The sequence below is a fragment of the Macaca mulatta genome, chromosome 1 (assembly GCF_049350105.2).
Source record: "Macaca mulatta isolate MMU2019108-1 chromosome 1, T2T-MMU8v2.0, whole genome shotgun sequence".
In the NCBI taxonomy this organism is placed as follows: Eukaryota; Metazoa; Chordata; class Mammalia; order Primates; family Cercopithecidae; genus Macaca; species Macaca mulatta.
The window spans coordinates 179,981,414-179,998,606 of NC_133406.1; the positions used below are offsets into that span (position 1 = coordinate 179,981,414).

At 40.9% G+C, this 17,193-nt stretch overlaps 1 long non-coding RNA gene across 1 annotated transcript in view; it reads left to right on the plus strand.

The window, feature by feature from the left end:
• The window catches only part of LOC106998948 (uncharacterized), a 144,864-nt gene extending 139,828 nt beyond the window's left edge, over nucleotides 1-5,036 (plus strand). Inside the window, exon 3 of the long non-coding RNA XR_013401541.1 lies at nucleotides 3,295-5,036. This is a non-coding gene — a long non-coding RNA (uncharacterized LOC106998948). The remainder of the gene's footprint in view (nucleotides 1-3,294) is intronic.
• The last annotated feature ends 12,157 nt before the right edge of the window (nucleotides 5,037-17,193 follow it).

Genomic DNA, 17,193 nt, shown 5'->3' on the forward strand with positions numbered 1-17,193 from the left:
TGTCTGAGTTGGGTGTATGTCTAAAGCAATCACAAGAGACCCAGTCCTGCAGTTTAATGGTGCAGAGTGAGCAGCGATTGTCCCTGCTGCTCCCCAGCAAGGCTTTCTCACAAGGCCTGTTTCTCACCCCAGTGTGTGGTTGTGAGCTCATTCCCCACTGTGCAGGCCTCCCCAACTCCAGTGGGGGAGGCCATAGTCCCTCCGTGGGGCTTCCCTCAGAGGATGTTGTGCCTAAGGATTCCTAAAAAAATGTTCTCTGTGGTTGCATGGTAGAATTTTTCCATCTCTTTCATCTGCCTCAAGTAACCTGAATGATTGTGTTTTGATGAAGGGTGAAGGTTCTTGTCGAAGGCTCTTGATGAAGGGAGCTAGGTCCCAGTTCAGGGTTCACTCATATCCACAGCAGATGCTCTGTGAAGTTCCATTGCACCCTGAGCCTTGTACTAGTATTACACGTGGTCTGAGTTTGGAAAAATAACTATTTTTGGAGTGCCTCTTTGACAACGCTACTCCCTGATACGTTTCTCTCTAAGCCTAAAAAAAGGATAAATAACTCCATCACACACAAGCTGGGTAACCTAGTGGCCTTTAGGATGTCTGTTTTTCTCATTTGTAAACTTATTTATTAGTGAGGATTACATTACATTAATGTATGTGACACACCTAGCACGGTGACAGGAACTTGCTAGGTGTTAATTTCTTTCTCATACCGTCTTGCATACCTATCTCCACATTCAGGGCTCTGAGCAGTGGAGGGGGATTAAGACACAAGGGATCTAATGGTTTTCTCCAAATTCTCTCAGAAACCACCACCTCAGTCCCCTAACCCACTCCACTTGACCCTTTTTCCTTCCTCCTTCCATGACACCTCTATTTCTTCTTTACATTGAAGTGTCCTTGTTTCCTCTGATAGCCCCCTTTTCCCTCCCCCTTTGCCTCTCCCCTCCCACCAGCCCCAGCTGCTGGTGTGGCTGCCTGTTGTGATGCTATTGATTTTTTTCTATAAAAGATTGCTCAATTCATTTTCTCCACTGCAGCCCAGCGCCAGACCTCAGGGTAGGCCTCACAATGACTGAGTTGATTATGTGTACTGCTTCCCCTGAAGGACTGCAATCACATTCCTTTTCCCTTCCCAGGGAGGATTAGGCAGTGAAGGTGAACGTGATTCATAAACTCTAAAGAGCTAAACAGAGAGCAGTGGACTCTGTCTTCTCATCTCCATATTTACAAGGCTTAGCACAGGGCCTGGCAATGAGTGGGTCTTAATAACATCTGCTGAAATTAAATGAATATCTTTTCTTAGCTTCACAGCATTCTGGGCATATAAGTAGAATCTTCATTGATGTCTGATTGCCTACAGCAGTGGCTTGCAACCTTGACTGCACATTAGAATCACCCGGGGAGATTTAAAAACTACCTGTGGCTGGCCTTACCCCAGACAAGTTAAACTCAGACTCTTGGGCAGTGTAGCCTGAGCATTGGTGCCTTGTAAGAGCTTGACAGGTGACTCTGATATGCCACACTGGCCTACAGGATAAGACTAGATCTCCTAGCCTGGCACACAGAGTCCGCCATGTCTTGGCTCCTGCCATGTTCCAGCCTCCCCTCCTTCCTCTTTACACACTCCAGCCACTAAGACACTCTAGCTCTTCCCCGGAACATCACTGTGCCTTTGCTCATGCTGTTCCCACTTCAAAAATTGCCCGTTCCTAAACTTCCTTCCTGGCACGCTTCTAGTCATCTTATATGATTCAGATCAAACACCACCTCCTCTGAGAAGAATTTTTTATCTTCTCAAGTCCCTGTTGCTCTAAGTTTTCACCTCTGCTTGTATTCTCTTTTTGGAATTAATTTTGCCCAATATCTTCAATTTCTGTCATCACCCTGGATTTATTTTCTTCTTCTCTAATTGGCCCTTCCTTTCTGACAGTCCAGGTAGATTTTTTTTTTTTTTTTTTAGCTTGGTCTGGTACTCCAGCTTTGTCCCTGGACACAGATGTTTGCTGCCTTCTTTGGCTCTAAGCTCTGATGCCCACTAACTGACCTTATTTCTTCATCCTTTCTAGGCTTCTAGAACCTTTGCCTGGGTGCAGTGGCTGAGACTCTGCATCTCTGGGGGAGGCATTTGAATACAAATTGCACTTGTTAGTAGTGGCCAACATATATTGAGTCTTTCCTATGTGCTGTGTTAAAGTGCTTCATTGCATTATCTCACGTAAGCCTTTACTGATGAGTCAGTGGGACTTACAGACCTTAAGTAAATTGTCCAAGGTCAAACACGTGGCAAGAGGCAAAGATGAGATTTCCACAGAGGCTAACTAACAGTCTCCAAAGCCCACATGTTTCATGCCTGGGTGATACTTGGATGCTCGTTCTCTGTGCATTTTGTTTTTCACTCTGTTATTACACTCTGAGTGTTGTATCATAATTTATTGGTTGGTGTGTCTTGTCTACCCCATGAAACAGTGACTTTCTCAAGGGCAGAGGATGAGGTATTCAAGTCTATACTCCTAGCACTTAGCAAATTGCCTGGCACATAACAGAGGCTCAATAAATACTTATGGCCTGAATAAATAAATGCCCACTATAGCCTTGAGCAAGACTGGTGGAGAAAAGGAGACAGACCAATCTTGACCACAGTCTGGTCAAAACGCCCACTCTCCTACAGCCCCCATGAGTGAGATCTCTGCTTGGCAGGAAGGCAGATGGGTGGAAGAGTAGCGGCTGCCGGCCCGAGGGTGCCTTTCCCTGGTTCTCTTGAAATGCAGCGTCTGTCCTGTCCTATAGCCCAGCAGCAAGAGAACATTTGTTCCCTGAAGGGCCGGCGCTGTGCCAGCAGCAGGTGGTGGCCTGTCCACTGGGAAGGAGGGAGGCAGCAGGCAGGAGCACTGATGTGTCCCCGAGACAAAATGCTACAAGTCTGCTCGCAGCACGGCAGTGACAGCAGCTGGGCCAGGGTTGCAAGTCACCATTCTGTAGCCATTAAAAACAAGTTGCTGTCCCTTTCATAATAATAAATTAAGATATCACTCCAAACTGTGCTGGGCTCAGAGAGAAAAAATAAAACAAACAAAGAAACAAACCAAAAAAACAAAAACAAACAAGCAAAAAACACTCAAAAGACAAAAACGAAAATAAGTAAAAAAATCAAACAAAAACACAAAAAAACACCAAACAAACAGTGTTGGACCATATGTTATCAGTTGGATTGTCTATAAAATTGACTGGTTTCTTGGTAATTACAGAAAAACTTTCTGGCTGCATTTCAAGAAGCAATTTTTCATTTTCTTCCAGGAAAAAAAAAAAAAAAGTGAAACAACAACCTGCACCCATTCGACAACATACACATTTGGGAGCAAGAAGATGAGAAGAAGAGTAGAGGCAGCATTATATTTCTGACTGTTTGTTTGGTTGCTGGGGGAGCTTAAGTGTTATTACTAAACCAAGTCATCAATATCTCCTCTTCACGACTGTCTGAAAATATGCAGCTTTGCTGTTACCAAGATCGGACTTCACAGGGTGCCTATGAAGTTGACCTCAATGGCCTGACCTGCACTGGCCTTCTATAGGCCACTTTTTAATTCAATTACCAGATAAAGTGGCTTGGAGCTCCTATCCTGTCTAGAGTGGTCAGTCCAGTGCCCTCGTGAAGACTTAAGGGGATTCATGGCATAGGTGACTATGATCTCCTATAGTTTATTGTTATAAATTTTGGCTTCTTGATCAACCGGTTCACACTTAGGCCTCTTGGGACATTGCCCTTGCCTCTCCCTACTCTGTCCCATTTATTGACAGGAGTTTTCTTCATTCAAAGCATCACTGATGGATGGCAGCTATGTATTAGACTTTTACTAAAAATTTAGGGATGACTACAGGGATTATAGCAGAGAACAGGAACTAGCCTAAAATGTAAACTAGGTTACTAGACGTCTGAAAAACTGCCAGCCTCTCTACCCACAGGAAATCCTCACTCGCTGTATTTACGTTCAGGTTGTATTTGCAGACATGTTTTATTAGATCACTACTGCAAAATTCCTATTACTTTGTGTGTAGAACTTTTTTTTTTAAGTCCTACTCATCCAGAACAATGTAGGAGGCCTTACTATAGACAAAGTTTCCATTTTTGTAAACAGTTGAAAGTCTCTGAATTTTATTCTTTAAAAAAAAGCAATCTAGCTGTCATTCTAAGAACAGGAATCTGATTGCATAAGTTTGACATCAAATTATTACTATGTTACTACTACGATTGCTATTAAGATTACTGATGTTATAAACATAAAACAATTGGGCAGTTTTGTGCCACCTTAGCTTAGAGGCCATGAGCACATGCTCTGATCCCTGATCTGAAGCAGTTTGGGGTGGGCAACAGAGTGGAACTGTGGATGTCACAGATATGTCACACACATGAATCTACTTGGAGTGATTTCCTTAGAAGGGGCTGTGAGGACGGCATATATTCACATTTTCAATCTGTACTCCAGTTGGGTATGGCTGGTCTTCAAGAGGATGAAACCGATATCCTGACTAAGGGCTCAGTAGTCTGCTTAATAAATGGATGGAGGAAATCTACTCAGTGGCATAATTGTGCTTTTCCACACTTGAAATAATCTCAAATACATGAGATTATTTATGAGTTTGTGTGCACTTGTTCCTGATGAATCAGAATAAATTCTTCAAAGTACTCCCGGTAGACAGCAGGAGTTTGTGCTCTGCATTTTGAAATCTTCCATGGAGACTGGAAGAATACCTAGTACACTATGGACACCTAACTCGCTAAGTGAATAAATGGAACAAATGATCTGACAGACGATATCACGGGACTTTGGAATGCTCACCTTAATGCTCAACTTGGTTAATTCTTACTTATTCCTGTACATCTTAGCCCCTTATAATCTATGTCATTATACTCATTAGATTTTCCACTTGCACTCTATCTTCCCATCACATTTGCAATTGCATTGTTTGAATTGTATTGTTTGAATATGTATTTGTACATGTGTTTGTGATTATTGATTGAACTTCTTTATTCTTCTCTATACTTTAGGCTTCCCTGAGGGGAGGCTGTGTCTGTGTTACCTGCTCTTTTTAAAGGAATGGTTCGGTGCCTGGAAAGGAGAAGGTATTTATGACAGAGATGGAATAATATTCACAAAACCCATTTCCTCTTTATCACCACCATGAGTCAGGCTACACTTCCTAGTCTCAGTTGCAGTTAAGTATGGCCATTTGTTGGAGTTCCAGCCAATGGGATGTGAGGGGCAGTAACATGAGCCACCCCCAAGGCTTATTCTTTAAAACCTCCCATGTGCGATTTTCTATGCTCTTTCCTCCTGCCTCTGGCTTGTGGAAGCAAGTATAGTGGCATTGGAAGCCACATATTGAAGGTAGGGAAGCCATGAGATGGAAGGAACCTGGGTCCCTGAATGATCCTGCGGAAGAAAGCCATCACCAATCAGGATTACCTGTTGAGAACTACCCTTGAAGAAGAAATGTTTATGGGATTTGAGTTTTCTTATATTTTGAGTTTGGAGAGAGTTACCTCAACTCATACAGTATTAATTTTTGTGTTTGTAATTATTAGATATATACAGAGGAGCAAATATTCAGGATGCAGATCGTGTCATTAGAAATATTGAGTCCTGATATATTATGGCAATCTTCAAGGCACTAGAAGGAAAATGGTTCCATAAGAATGAGGTGGTATCCCAGCTATCCAGTACTCCCTCCTCCACACTGCAGTTAGCAGAGGCTTGTCCCACTTCGTACCCATGCAAATACTCTCTTCTCTAACACACCTAATTTCCCTAGTGCTCTCCATCCTCAAATGGTCCTGTATTCCTTTTTGTGCCATTGAAAAATCCAACACTTTACCAGGCAGGAATGATCTTTTGAAACCAATTTGTATTAAGGAGTAAAGTACTATTTTCTGCTTTACTTTCACAGGGAGTGTATGCATTTCTAGGGAGACTGGCAAAAATTAGTCTCTCATTGCTGATATTTCAGGAGTAGTGTAAAATGAAGCAAGCATTATTAAGCAGTGAGAGGCAGTTTACAGTCTAATCATCATGAAGTGTTTGCATTACTCCACTCAGAATAGCAGAGAAGACTGATGGAGGAAGCTTGAGGTCTTGATAAGACATAGAACAGCCTTGTCAGCCCAGATGCCAACTTCTGAACTTCTTGATTGAAAGAAAATCATTCTGAACTGAAATGGTTGCCAGTGTTTCCCCATGACAATGTACTTCCTCCAGAATCATGGATGTCAGGGGAATAAGAAGAGAGAGTGCAAATTCAGAGGTTATGGGGCCGGGAGTACCATAGAGATACTTAATAGTGGGTTAACTCTGAGAAAGATACAAGGAATAAGGTGGTCTGGCGACTGCAAAGTAATCTACTCACCAAGAACATGGCTTTGCAGAGGAATGGAATGAAGAGGTCTGTATAAAGTGTGTGACTTCCAAACCAAAGTTTAGTTAAGACTTAGATAAGTATAGCACCATGTTACTCTCATAAGTCCCAGACTCCCTGCCTCACCCTCATCACCTGTGGCCTGACTAAGGATTTTAGTTATCAAGTACACTTAGATTTAGTGCTTAACCCTTCATTTCAAGAAGGTTGGTTGGGATCTGAGGCCATCAGATCCTGCCATCCCTTCTTCTTACGGAGCTAGATTTAGACAGACCTCTTTGATGCACAGTAAGACCCTTACATGACAATGACGTATCCCTTCCTAAAAGGCCCTGAATCTGTTCTCCACCTTTGAGACTCTTCCCTAGCCCCGTTTCTTTACACAGCCCTTCATGGCACCCCTCCTTCATGGCCTGCACATGCCTTACTCATTTCCACATCCCCAGGGCTCAGCGTGTGGCTTGGCACACATAAAGTGCTCAGTCTGTATAGACTGACTACATACAATGACTTAGTAATTTGCTGAACTGGCTCCATCCTGGAAAAAAGACCAACTCTTGCTGCTCTAATTAATTTCCCTGCTTCTCATTAGCTTAAGTTTATGGCTACATAATCAAAGCTACTCAGGACTGGGACAAGAGATAGATGCAACTCTTCCCAACAGAGGGAATGAAAGAATGGGACATGTCAAACATAACAAGATGCAGAGGAAAAGAAACAAGAACCTCCTGTTATTACCAAACATTTTGGGTATTGGACCTTTTTCCTAAAGGGAAATTGAGCTAGGAGAACTGTACACCAGGAAGATGAGATAGTTGTTTATATTGGAGAGGACTGAAGAGAGTAAAATAGATGGCTTTAAATCTAACATTTTGACATATATTGATCAAAACGTGGTAAAATAAATCCTAACAATAACATTTCAATGGTAATTATATCCATGATGATTACTATAACCGTCATTACTGTCACTACCTCCTTTGCTACCACTATCACCACCATTTCTTGGACATCTATTATCTGGGACTAAGCTTTGTGATTTTACCAACATTACCTCACTTGATCCTATAAATCTGAGAGAGAGACAAAGAGACAGACAGAGAGAGAGAGAGAGAGAGAGAGAGAGAGAGAGAGAGAGAGAATCTCTTTTGCTCCAGGATCTATTTTCAAGGGAATCCAGCCTAAGATGTCAAGCCTTATGTTAGGCTAAGGATATGTTAGCCTATCTAAATTGGGATATTTGAGCTACCTGACAAAAATGAGTACAGTTATGGGAATAATGGATTGAAAAAATTTTAATAACATTTGTATTTTTCTTCAAATTATGAGAGTAATATATTTGTTATAGAAAATACAGAACAAAATTTATTATTAATAATAACTCATTTTCTCTCTTCCTTATTGCCTTTCCTCATTCACCCACTCAGAAACCCAAGTACTCTTTTTTTAAATTATTTTTATTTTAAGTTCTGGGGTATATGTGGAGGATATGCAGATTTATTACATAGGTAAACATGTGCCATGGTGGTTTGCTGCACCTATCAACCCATCACCTAGCTATTAAGCCCAGCATGCATTAGCTATTTAATCCAAGTACTCTTAATGAGCAAAAGGTTTGATAAATTCATTCCCAAAGAGTTACTAGGGAACCTCTGCATTGCCTTTTCCAGAGAGAAGTTTAGTCTCTTGTAGAAGTACTAAACCCCCAAGGCAGAGCTGGAACTAGAACTGATAGGAACTTGAGGTAGGAGAGGCTCCCTAGTGGAGAAGACAGCTTTGAGTGAAGGTCTCAGAGACGCCTCTCGGGCTGCATCATCATGCTGGCGGCCCACTCTGCATGTGCTTCAGTTACATTCCAGAAGTGAGCATACGTGTGTGCACCTGTGAGTGTGTCTGTGCATTGGAGAGGAGCAGTGAGGGCCATACAGCAAGAGATAATAAGGCACTTTTGCTGAGTAGTCCTTTCTGCATGACCCTCTCCCTTATTTTCCAGGAAACTCCCACTGAGGCAGAATCACAGCGATTTGGAAAATGATGAGTTGCCAGCACCAGGCTTTCTTATTTTGGCTGGTGTCACAGCCACACTGAATATTTTCTTCCAAATTGTGCATGGGAACCCTTTGTCAGGGGAATTGGGTCCAAATGTGCTCTATTTTTACCTTTGCCAAGCGAAGCTTTTCATGACTACAGATCTTTGAGGGAAGTGGTTTGAAAATAAATGTAGAGGTTCAGTGGCAGGGGCCAGGTTGTCATGGTACTCCACCTGTTTCTAGTCCCTATGTCAACACAACAGCTTCTGCTCTGGGGCTTTGATGTTGCTGCTGAGGCAGGAAACACCACGGAGTCCTGAAATTCAGTGTGACACCTGTGAGTGGCTCACTGTGATTGCCTGGCAGGGCTGCGGACTGCACACATATGTGCAAGGAGACCTGCAGGCTCAATCCCTGCAATGTGACTCACATCTTAGGTGCTGCCAGGGATCTTACTTCAGGTATCTAGAGATCTGACTTCAGGTACCCTGGAATCTGGCTTCCCTGATGTTGCCAGGGGCCTGGGTAGTACCAGCTGCATGTGTACTAGCTGGGAAGCAGCCAGCACCCAGGACTTCAGCTTTTAAATCTCATTAGTAATAGGTGGTATATACGGTTGCTGCACAAAATGGACTTGAAATATCCAGGAAAGGTAAACCAAGACACTGTTTCTTTCTTGTGGCTTGCTCTGAAAGCAGAAATAAGAGGCCTTATGTGGAGAAGGGGGTTGAAGCTGAATTGTATTTGTAATAGCAGTGAACGACAACAAAAATCCATCTCTGATCTGCAGACCTTAAATGTCTGGAGAGGTCAGATCGGATAAATGGCAGGAGTTCTAGACAGAGGAAAGATTTCCCACAGCCCAGCCATCCTGGGCTCCAAAGTGATTGAAATGAACTCTCAGGGGCAGGCAAAAGAGACCCCAAAGAGGGGATAGAGAGGCAGTGGGAGGAGATCTGGGTGGGTTGGCATCTGGGGTGGGGCTTAGCTTACAGACATTAGACTTTGAATCTCATCATTTGACTTTTTCCCATCTTAGTCTTGGATTTAGAGACTCAAAGGTTTTAAATTGGAAACCCTCAAGATTGGGTGGCAAGAGGAGGCTATTTTTTTTTTTTTAAGTTTTGTTCTTTGGGTGGCAAGAAACAATGTGTCACCTTCATTACCAGAGGAAAAAGGAGGTTTTCTTTAGGGAAACACTTGAATGGAAACTGAGCAGTTGTTGGGAAGTGAGGCAGCTCTAATGACTCCCTGCTTCTCCCTCATGGGCCTCAGTGTCTCACTGCCCTCTCAGCATTTGCTTTAGCCATAAGCACATCCACTCTATTCTTCTTTTGCTACCACCTGGATTTCACATCTTCTTTGTTTCTGCTTGAAGCATCTTTGGCTTGCCCTTGGCTCTTCCTGATTATTCTGAGCCAGACTCTACCTTGGAAGCTTCCGTTCCTAACATTATCTTAACTTCTTAGCATTCCTTATTTCAACGTTCCGAGAAAGGATGTCTGATTGTCTGCTTTTAGGTCCAATCAGCTATAGTGGAAGAGCAGAATCACTGAATATAAAACATGGTCATGTCAGCAGCAGGGGCTGTGGGCTGAACAGCTTCACCGGGAAGAGGATATGGGTGAGAAGGTACAGCAATGGGTACCTCCATTAACAGATAAGCTGGATCCTCAATAGGAATAGGCACTAGCTGATTTTGAATGAAGGTGTGATAAGATTAGATACATTTTTGGGTGATCAGAATGATCTAGGTATGGACATGGCAGAGCAGGTGGAAGAGAAGGGACCAATATGTGTCAATAACCATCTATGAGCCAGGCACTTACCAGGAAGTATAATGTCTTTGTAGTTAGACCAGCAGTGTCTGCTGCTCTGGAGGAAGTTACTTAAACTCACCAAGACTCAGCTTTCTCTGTATTAAAATGATGACACCTACCTCCCTATCTGGCCATTGGGATTAAATATGAGAATATGTGTGAAAATGTATGGCATACGGTAAGCACTCAAATGTTTCCTGGTGGAACAGCATGGTGTGGGTTAGGAACATGCAAACTCTGACAACAAGCTGAACTTTTGAAATAGAGGCCTCCCTGCTCACTAGTTGGGCAACCTTGAACAAGCTAGTTAAACTATCTAGACCTCAGTTTTGTTATCTGGTGAGATTAATCGCATTGAATGGTGTAAAGCACATTCTCAATAAATGCTCATTATTATGATTATAGTTATTAATGTTTATCTCACTTTGAAATAAGAATGTATAGGAGCTCCTCAGGTAGATAATGGAAATAAGAAATTTCTTAGTTCATGGAAGCATGGAGGTGTGGAAAATTTTGGAAAACAAAAAGGAGTCCGGTGAAGTAGGGTGGGGATACTGGGCAGATGGAAAGATTGGCAAGGGTTTTATCGTAAAGGCCGGGATACCAGCCTGGCATCAAGCGCCTTAGATTGGGAAGATACAAAACTGTGGTCCGGAGTCACCCCTGCAGAGGCCTGTTTCCTGACTTTCCATCTTCAATCTCTTTTCTATGCAGTTACCAGAGTCATGTTTTGAAATCTCAGATCTGAGCATCTATGCCCAGATAGAGTCCTACATGGCTCCCAGTTCCTCCAGGAGAAGGTCCAAATCCCTTAAGATGACCTTAAGGCCCTCAGGTTTTCCAGGCTCTGTATGTTCCTGCTGCCACAACTATGCCACAACAAAACAGTTTCCCCCCATTTCTACTTTGTTTTTCCAGCTGTAGAGTCCAAGCCACAAGAAGGGAAAAGGGACGAATGGACACCAGGTCATGTGCCAGGTAGCTGGGAAGCGAATACTTCTATTTTTCTATTCTTTTTTTTTTTTTTTCTTTTGAGATGGAGTCTCATACTGTTGCCTGGGCTGGAGTGCAATGGCGTGATCTCAGTTCACTGCAACCTCCACCCCCCAGGTTCACAGATTCTCCTGCCTCAGCCTCCCGAGTAGCTGGGATTACAGGCACGCACCACCACGTCTGGCTAATTTTTGTATTTTTTGTACAGATGGGGTTTCCCTATGTTAGCCAGACTGGTCTCAAACTCCTGACCTCTTGATCCACCCACCTCAGCCTCCCAAAGTGCTGGGATTACAGGCATGAGCCACTGTGCCAGGCCAAATACTTCTATTTTCATCTCTTAGGAAAACATGTGATGTAAATCACTGTTCCCATTCAAATTTAAATGATGGCTTATTTCTCCAGGGATGTTTGTAATTGAATGAAGCAGCAAGTTTTTGCCACACTATAATACTTTAACTCTACAGATATTTTGACTCCTTCTGTTTCTGATTTGCTTTCATAAATGAATAAAAATACATTATTTTACATCAAATTCACATGAAGTATTATTAATTGAAATAAAATAACAAAATATTGGGAATGGCTATAATTTTACATTATTAAATGTATTAGAGGTGAAAAAATTGGTAAAGTTGAAAAATATGAAAATCAACTAGGGAAATAATAGTTTCTGGAGAAATAACCCAACAAAACCATCAAAGGCTAGAGCTCGATATGGTAAAGAAAAAAAAAAAAGAAAATAAAGAAAAAAAAATTGGTAAAATATTGATAGTGAAAAAATCATTTTGGAAAAATTTATAAATGCAAAATTGAATTAAAAAATTAGACTTTGGCCCAGGTGCAGTGGCTCACACCTGTAATCCCAGTACTTTGGAAGGCCAAGGCAGGCAGAGATCACCTGAGGTCAGGAGTTCAAGACCAGCCTGGCCAACATGGTGAAACCTCATCTCTACTAAAAATACAAAAGTTAGTTGAGCATGGTGGCACATGCCTGTAATCCCAGTTACTTGGGGGGCTGAGAAAGGAGAATCGCTTGAACCCGGGACATGTAGGTTGCAGCAAGCCAAGATTGCGACTGAACTCCAGCCTGGGCGACAGAGTAAGACTCTGTCTAAAAAAAAAAAAAAAAAAAAAAAAAATTAGACTTTGTGGAAATAATGGCCCCGAGAGAAAACTTACAAAGATAGAAACTTTTCTCATTTAATTTGATGTGGACAAAAAAAAAAAAAAAAAAATGAATGAAAGCTGTATCAAAAATAAATTCATGAAATGTACTCATGAAAAATAATTTTAGTAAGATAGAAATAAAAATCATTAAAATACTACTAAGCAGAAAGCTGGTCCAAGAATTAAAATGACTTAATTCTACCAGTGAAATAATGTGTTTTTCATTCAGGAAAATTTACCAACACTAGTATAATTCTGGGACAATGTTTATATTTATGAACTTTGAGTTAAGACAATTTCTGGGTCACTACATTTTGATTGAATTCAGCAATTGTCAGTCAGAAATTGCACCACTCATTTACTGGGCAATAACACTATACAACTACTTATTAGAAAAGGAACTTTTGGCTAAAATCTTTTTCTGAATCCAAGAGAATGGCAAGGATTTATCCATTTCTTCTGGGTAGCTAGTTAGATTCTGAGAGTAAGCTGCAATGTGATGTGCTACTGACATGAGACCATTCCCAATGGCAAGGACAGCAACCTCACTCCACAACCTGGAAGCATGCAGAGAAGACTGCCTTCTTCAAAGGCATTTGGAGGTAAGCACCTCAATACTGCTCCGACTGAGCTTCTTGGAGTGTCCCAAGGAATCGCCAACTCTCAGTCTCTTCTGTCATTCCCTTAAATTATTTCTCCTCTCTTCTCTGTTGCTGAGAACACAAATAGGACTGAGGGATCCCGGGGATTTGCTCCCTACAGTTGGCAAAGCAGTGATATGATATAGAGTCTTAGTGTGTAGAAGTAACACACATAGAGCACCTCCTCAATATAGTCCCACAGACACTGCCTGCTGAGTTCCTTTGCTGCATCATTATCAGCACACAAAAGCATTTACTAGGATCTCTTTGAAAACGCTTCACTGTGACACTGGGCACAATGAAGGGAACAGATGTGGTGGGCCAACCTCCAGGGGTTTGCAATCCAAGGCAGAAGGACAGATAGTGCAAACACACATGAGCGCTCAGGCATAACCTGCAAGCCCGGACACAGGTATGACAGTCGGGATTGACACAGTGTGGGAAACACAGAGCAGCGGTTTTGCTTTTACATAAGGATGCTTCCTCTTACCACAGGGTTCCCCTAGGGCTCTTTTAACAACAGACCCTCTTCTTGCATTTTTAATGGGATCTGATTTACAATTATGCTTTGAAAATAACTTATGCGGGAACATATTGACTTCATACAGCTCATGATGTTGGTATAGGGAGATGTGGCCAATATTGAATATGCCAGTAAAGAAATGTAAACTTCTATTTACATAATACACAACCCAAGGGGCTCCTTCCATTGTGTAGAAGCATCAAAAAACCTGGTTCATTCTGTGCCTAGCAGAACACCTGGTCTGTGTTTGTTGGTCAAGTAGTATTTATTAAATGAAAGAATTAAATAATTAAAAACAAAATATCTACCCTATTAACAGGTAAGATGAATAAAACACATTTCTGTTTTCTAATTTTTCTTTCTTCTCCACCTTCCTCTTTCCTTTGTTACTCCTTCTTTTTTCCTTGCTTTTCTTCTCCTCTCCTTCTTCTTCCTCCTTTGATTCCTCTTCCTTGTCTTAACAGTTCTCATTTTAAAGTGTGAACTTATTTTGATATATGGTATAAATTGAGCCTTTGCACATTTTCCCCAGGGTGTTAATAACTTCCCTAATGCCACTTATTAATGGTCCTTCCTTGTACCACTGATTTAAGCCTTTTCAAGACAGGGGCTCCAGTTTATCAATCTTTGTACCTCCAGTGCCTGCTGCAAAACCTAGAGATATTTGTGGGTATATGATGCTATATGACGTACTTAGGTTCTTTTTGGGTATATGGTGTATTTGTGTTGTGATGTATGGTGTATGGCACAATTGTGTTGCCACACTTAGCACTTGTTATGGGAAGAATTATGCCCCCCACCAAACCAACTTCATATGTTGAAAGTCTTAAATCCTAGTATCTCAGAATGACTGTATTTGGAGATAGAGTTTTTAAACAGGTGACTATGTTAAAGTCATGTCATTAGGGAGGGCCCTAAGCCAATACAACTGATCTCCTCATAAGAAGAAAAACTTTACACACAGCTACGTACAGAAGGAAGACTACATGAAGATACCGTGAGAAGACAGCCATCTATGAGCCGAGAGAGGGGCCTCAGAAGAAGCCAACTCTGCTACACCTTGATCTTGAACTTCCAGTCTCCAGAACTGTGAGAAGATAAATTTCTGCTGTTTGAGCCACACAGTTTGTGGTACTCTGTTAGGCAGCCCTAATAAACTAATACAGGAACTATAAAAGTAACTTATTTTTATATTGGGGCCTATCATCGGTGAGCTATCAACTTCGTTACTTTGACAATCTGACTATGCTTTCAATGAGATTATTATATCGTTTCAAATATGTAACATATTCTTAGAAAAAAATGAAGGAAATATAGAAAAATGTGAATTATGCTTATTTCCGGCTGTGAGATTTTGGGTTATTGTACTTTTTTCTATGTCTCTTCCATTATTTTCCAGATTTTCTATAATGAGCATGATTACTTTTCTAAATAAGGAAAGAAACTATTTAAAAGTTATATTAAGGTGCTAGTGTGTGTATCAGATGGTGGCCTAATAAGTGAAAAATGGGAGGCTTGCATGTAGATAAGTTTTGCAGCCTCTGAGGCTCCTTAAACATTTTTGAATTGCAGTCGCCTAGGCTTGTTTTGTAAAAAGTGCTTGTTTCTGAAAATGATGATTTGTTTGGATAAACTCCCTCCTCATTTTTTGGGCGGTGGGGGAGCTTTTTATTGCATAGTCACAATGGGAGGCATTGTTCACACAGACCAGCATCGTCATACTTCTATTCCTGTCACTGACAGTATTATTTGCAACTGCTTTTTTTCCAGCCTCTTCTAATTTCCACACTACCACTTATTGTATTTCATTAAAGCTGATTTAGAAATGCAAGGCATATAATTAGATTGAGAACTATGCTGTCGATTTGGTTTTCCATCATGATGTTATCACATGCACAAAAAAGTCATTTGGTACAATTGTTATGATTAAAACTAAAGAAAAGATCTATTACATCAGGCTTAGTTTTCAGTGCCTGATGCAGTGTAAAATATGAGTGAGAGGGGTTGACCTGTTTATATTACAGCTGCATATGTCATGTAACCATAAATGTCTATAGGTTAATAATTTCAAAGGAACCTTTGGTAGATGAGAGGTTTTTTAGAAATTCATATTAAACAAAAGTCAATCAGTACTGAAATACTCAATTTCTAAGGTGGTGGTGGATGATAATCCTTTTCCAGCTCTGCACTATGCAAAGACTCATGCTCCAAATCTGCAGCTTTCTATTGCAGGGAGGCTAGGAGGGGCAAAGATGGATTTTGGCATCAGGTCAAGTCACAGTTCCATTGCTGCCTAGGAGAAGGTGGGATCATTATTTAATTCATACCTACCATGAGCCGGGCTTAATAGACATTATCTCAGTCAATTCCTACAAAGTTGTGAGGTTACTTGTCCAAGTTCATGTAGCTAGTAATTGATAGGATTTTAGTTCCCTTCATCCCTAAATGTCCATGTACTTTCTGCAGTAATATTATCTTTCCCTTTTGTTGAGTAATGTTGGATAAGTTACTTAATGTTTCTGAGCCTTAGTTTTCTCATATGATAAAAAAGAACAATAATGTCCCTTATAAAGATGGTTTTGATTATTAAATGAATTAATATCTCTGTAAAACTGAGCATTGTGCTTGGCACATAATAAGTACCCAGTAAACCCACTTGTCTTTCTCTGCTTCTCAGTAAGTTCCCCCACAATCCCTGGGGTAACCTTGGAGTTTTACTGGGTTAGAGGAATGACACTGATTTTCCTCATCTCTGCATATGTAGGTAATGAAAAGGTAAAAAAACCAAGATCACTGATGTAGAAAGATCTTGTTTAATAGAATAGCATGGGAACTAACTACAAAGATTATCTTATAGCTATGCTTAAGTTTGTTTTGATAATCTACAAAATGGATTTAAAAGTATTTATTAAGCACCTAGTGCATCACAGACATGGGGGCTGGACAGATTCTCATGTATATGCTGTTTAATTTTTTTCCAACCACTTTCTGGGGGACATAGTTGAAGAAACTTGGATCCAGAGAAGGTGGAATAATTTGAGCAGTGACTTGGAGGATGATTACAATTTCCCCAAACAGAAATAAAGGTATGTACAGGGATCTTACATAAAGTGATATTGGGCTATGTTTGATCTTTCTAGTTGTTTTGAGTCAAACAGTTAAATAGTAGAGAAGAAATGAATTCTGAGGCAGGCATATCTAGATTCAAAACGCAGTTCAACACTTGCACACTAGGCAATGCTTAGCTGTATACTCAGTCTCAGAGTTGTCAACTACAAAATGAGGAATATTAATGTCTAATTCTTACTTACAGTTGCTCTTAAGGTTTCATAAGGCAAGGTTTCAAAATTATTGAATAATTTTAGTTATAGACTACTGTTTTAATAGACAAACACTGTTTTAATAGACAAACTATTCTTATCAAGATTTCAAAGGATTTAGGAGTGAACTATATTAATATGGATAAATAATGAACACTTCTGGTTGCAAGTGACACACCACTTAACTGCAATGTCTAGAGTAGGAGTTAGGTATGGCTGAACCCAAAAAAGGCTCAAGTCAGAGTTATTGGATGGCTCATTCCTGTGACTTCTCTGCTTTGTTTCTGG